This window comes from Poecilia reticulata, linkage group LG5 (genome assembly GCF_000633615.1).
Source record: "Poecilia reticulata strain Guanapo linkage group LG5, Guppy_female_1.0+MT, whole genome shotgun sequence".
NCBI lineage: Eukaryota > Metazoa > Chordata > Actinopteri > Cyprinodontiformes > Poeciliidae > Poecilia > Poecilia reticulata.
The window spans coordinates 3378731-3383677 of NC_024335.1; the positions used below are offsets into that span (position 1 = coordinate 3378731).

General features: G+C 39.3%; 1 protein-coding gene across 1 annotated transcript in view; it reads left to right on the forward strand.

Moving 5' to 3' along the window:
- LOC103464614 (hyaluronidase-1-like) overlaps positions 1–4947 on the forward strand; it is a 15988-nt gene that overhangs the window by 9906 nt on the left and 1135 nt on the right. The gene's annotated exons all lie outside the window — the stretch shown is intronic.

Sequence of the window (4947 nt, forward strand, 5' to 3'; positions counted from 1 at the left end):
TTTGTCTGTCTGGAAAACAATCAGTAGGAAGTTCTAGCTCTTCACACTGATCTGTGAAAGCCATAAACCAGCAGGAGTTCGGAGAAGCTCTCCTTAGACAATGGGAGCAAATAGCTTTAGAGAGAGGGTCAGAGACAGGTCCTGGTTGGATGAGCAAAGATACGCCTTATTTGAATAAATTAAAGAAAGGGAGATAAAACTTTCCACACAGAGTAACAAATCAGATTTGAGCTTGCAATTCTGCAAAGACGTCTTTGCTGTCTGTTTGTCGTTTGCATTTTTTGTCTTTTTCCTTTTCTCAGGTAATTTCATGTGTTGTTTGTGCTCTGAGGTTTCTGATGCTTTGTGATGTGCTTTTCTGGTGATAGCATGCATCTGTCTTGAATAAATGCTGATTATTGTGACGCTGTCATCTCTGTGTGGTCTCAGTCCTTGCGCACAGCATTTTCTAAATCCGGGCATAGAGAGGATATAACGAGTCAAAAGGTTTTTTAAAGTTTTAGAATAATTTTTCCTCTCTTAATAGCATCTCCCTGCATACCTAGTTTTGGAATCTGAAAATTTTGGTTTTGGGACAATTTTGGATCAAGTTTGGTGAGTTTTTTAATATGTTAAAGGCCCCAAACAACCGCTTAAATTGACAGGAAAAAAAATAATCGAGAAATCGTGCGATTTTAATAGACCTTTGCCAGCGCACAGAGCTTCACTGCTCGGGCCTAATTAAACAAAACATCTGTGTTTTGTTTATGTGGCAGTATGCCCTGTAGCCTTTGAACGCACCACACAAGTGCCTGAATCTAATTGGCTGTGGTGCTGGCTGCCTGTATATAAAGGGCCCTCCCTCACGTGGTTGACATCACGTTGTTTTCCTTCCGGTACAGACTTTGGCATTTGTTGGTGCTGCACACTAGATAAGGCAGGCTTCATCCCTCTCCATCAAGCTTATTACTTGTGATTCATTTCCATTTTCTGTATATCAGTCGCAAATTAATGCGCGCTCAGTGCGCTTAACGACTCTCTGATCGCCATCATCCTTGTCTTAAGAATCTTCCCACACTCGACGTTTGTTAGAATTATTATGGTTGTTATCATTCTTACATTTGTAATTTTATGTTACTAGGTTCTATGTAGAGGTTTAGTGTTAAAATTTGTTAAAATTGTGGAGACACAATTAAATCTTCCTTAATCAAGCATGTTTTTACAGATGGTGACTTAGATCTTCCTGGGATAGTCCTGAGCTGTAAAACCTGTCTGTGTTAATTTAGTTTCTGTGTCTCCCCTCTGTCTGTCTGAATTCACATCCTACTGTTAAGATAGGATGTGGGTTTCACCCCCTCCATTCCTGTTCACGCCTTTCTCTCCTCTGCTAAAAAAAGAGACAAACAAACTGAAGTTTTTCAGAACACATGGTGAGCGGCTTGGAAGAGCAGTTCACTGCGTCTTCTCCTTCTGCAGAAGTTTGTTGAAAACTCATATACATTGCCTGTGGTTCTCTTTTTTCATGTAGGTTTAAGAAAAGACGTAACGGCTTTAGCTCAGCTTCTGTTGTATATCCAGGTCGCCTGTACAAGCTTCCTGTTTCCTCCTTCCTGTCAGAGGCACTACTTAAAGAGTTCAGTGGTAAGTGAAGTGCTAGTTTTTGCATGCTTTTAGATTCCATTTCTGCCCTGCGACAGACTGGCAACCTGTCCAGGGTGTACCCCGCCTCTCGCCCGGTACGTTAGCTGGAGATAGGCACTAGCAACCCTCCCGACCCCACTGAGGGACAAGGGTGTAAGAAAATGGATGGATGGATGGATGGATTCCATTTCCAACATTTATTTTTGATAGCCGCTGCTGTTTGTCCTTGGCCGGCAGTTTGCCTGTTGTTCTGGTTGTCCCGACTGGCGGTCCGCCTGTCATCTGGATAATCTGTCGGCTGCCTACCTGTCATCCTGTTTGCTGGCTTCATGCTCGCCGTCCTGGTCGGCGTAAAGCTGGCTCCTATCACTCGTCTAGTGTGCCTGATTTGGGCTGACTGGTGATCAGCTTGGACTAATCCTTCTAGTGCCGCTCTGAGTGGCGTCTGCTTCAGCGGATCAGTTCCTCCCAGGACAGACTCTTAATTTGGACTATTGCTGCTTGATTGATCGTGGACTGACTTGTATTATATTGTCTGTAAATTGAATGTTTCCTTTATTTTGACAGGAACGTCCAGCTCGTGGTGTTGGTGGTGGACTTTTCGGGTGGTGGTACTCCTTCTGGTTTGGTGCATGATTTTCTTTTTTTGCCGCTTCGTTTCCTGTGTTTCTTTTCTTTTAGGATACTACCCCAAATTGCACTTCTATCCGACTTGAGCTAGAACTGTGACTTTTAATGTGTGAGTGGTTTTGAACTGGTATATTCGATTTAACTAAAACAATGTGTAATAAATAAACTTGTTGAATTGTGAGATTGTCTCAAGCCTCATCTGTAGCGGGTTTGTGGTTAAAGGTAACTTTTTAGTGGAGTCGTTGCAACTAATTTTATCTTTATTAAAATGGTGCTTTTAAATTTAAGTTACAAATTTTTGTCACACTGCTCCCACCACATTTATGTAGCCATTTTTAAAACCTGCACTTTAAATACTGTATTTTCCAGAATGTAGAGCACACCATACTGCCGCAGTTGCAATTATTTTGAAAATAAATACTGGAAACGTACATAAGGCGCACCGGGCTATAAGCCGCTGGTATCTCCGCCGCTCTCGGTTTTCCATAAGGACCCAGCAGAGGGCAGCAGAGGGATGCATACTAATAAATCTGCTGGATTTATTAAGGACGCAGCCCTGCATCTCCAAAACCGAACCAGGGTTTCGTTAACACCGAGCTTACTTGCAGTGCCTCTATTTACCTCCTGTAGTGCCAGATCGACAGCCCTCAACTTAAAAGCTGCGTCATATGAGTTTGAAAATATTTCTCCATTGTACCTGCTGCTTGCATGTGCTTGTTCTAAATGAAAATTAGCAATTCATTTGATTTCCAATTTTGACTTCCAATGATTCACTTCCTGTTAAAAAGCCCCCTGGTGGTTGCAGAAAGGTCCACAGAAAAGCCGCACTGCCTATAAGCCGCATGGTTCAAAGCTTAGGAAAAAGTAGCGGCTTATAGTACAAAATATACAGTACTTATTTTCCTGGTACATTTGGCTTCATGATGTATTTCCACTTGTTGCTATAAAGGTTGTGTCTTAGTGTATTTCGGTCTGTTAGCCTTCTGTCGGTAGAAAGCTGTACTAGGTGATTTTTCCTTGTTTGAATTGTTTTCCACTGTGAATTTTGTCCAAAAACAAATGGGTAAATGATTGTTGTACATTTCTTAAGCATTTGTTTTATCATTTTAGAGGCATGAGTACGATTTTGAACACTACTGTTAGCGGCTTTCTCAGTATTTAAAAAAAACCTTACTAGAGATATAAAATCTATCTTGCGAAGATTTACAGTTTTTTTTAAATTGCATGTGGCAAAATCAAACTCTTAACCATTTCATGTTCATATTTTACACTGGAGAATTTCATTAAAATTATGATTTCATAATAAGCTGTCCCTTGTTTCCTCAATACAATATCTCTAGAACTTTAGAAACGTAAATGTGGCAGATGGATTCCTTAAAACTTAATTCATCAGAGTCAGGATTTTTCTTTTGCTAAGATAAATTTGTACATGCCGTTATAAGTCAGTTACATTACATGGAATATAGATGCACAGTTATCAGACCCAAAGAGCTTCATTAAAAAATCTTTCCAGTATCATATAATGTGTTCAGAAAACCAGGTGGAAAGCTAGGCTCAAAGCCTAGGAGCAGCGTTCAATCTTTGGATGAGAAGAGAAATAATGTGGATTATCTTAAAGAAGGAGATTGTCAGAAATGTAAAAAGAGTGTCAGGAAGGTTGAGTCTGAAGTTAGAAGNAATTTATTTTCCAGTTGTCCGTAAACCTAATCTAAGCATCAGCTAAAGCAGCCCGATATGTTCCCTCTACATGTCTCTGCTCCACCCATATAAATGCACCCGCCGCACTCTGCAGCAGCCACGAGGCAGCAGCTCTAGAAGGACAGTTACACTTTTTGTAAAACTATGACCTACCAGATACAGATTTTTGTTGTTTCGTATAATTACCAAAGTTCAAAAATACTTTATTTGTACTTTTCTATCATGAGTAATTATTTATAAATTGAACCACTGAAATATTTTTATTTAAAAAAAGACAAAAAGTTTGGAGTTGATGTTTAAAGATGCCCGTAACATTTTATATTTGCAGTTAGCTCATTAAGGCTGGATTTTACTATGAAAAAGCTACATTTGGTGTGCATTTCTAGAGAAYGTGATTCCTTACCTAATCTGAGATTTCCAAAAGTTTGCCTTTTTGTGTAAATCCAGCATGCTACATGACAAACTGAGGCTGAAAGTTCAAAAATATAAAACTTCCATGGTATCTACAGAGCTCAGCTCTGAATCAATTTTCTTCCTTGCTAATTCAACAAAACACCCCATGGGGATATAAATTGATCTTACGAGGGAGAATGTGAAAAATTGGTAAAGAAGTAACTCTCACATGGTGAAGTCCAGCAGTCTGTCATTTAAAAAAATAAAACTTATAGTTCAGCTCAGATCCCAATGAAGAGTTAAATAGTTCTTAAATTACATTTAATTTCCACCTGGTGAATCAAGTTTACTGGCCAGGTGTGTGCACGTCAAAGAATGTAGCTTCTGTTCCAATCCGCTCCTATTGTCCAGACATTTTACATGTGATTATATTAATTTGGTAGTAACTCAAGGTAACTCTTCACCAGATTAGWTTTTTCCAACGCATTCATCTAAAACATGATAATTACTCATGTTGTATTTCATGTTTTTGGCCATAAAATAGCTATTATTTACATATGGCATTAAACATCATATATTTAACTATGGGCTGTAGTTACATATAGA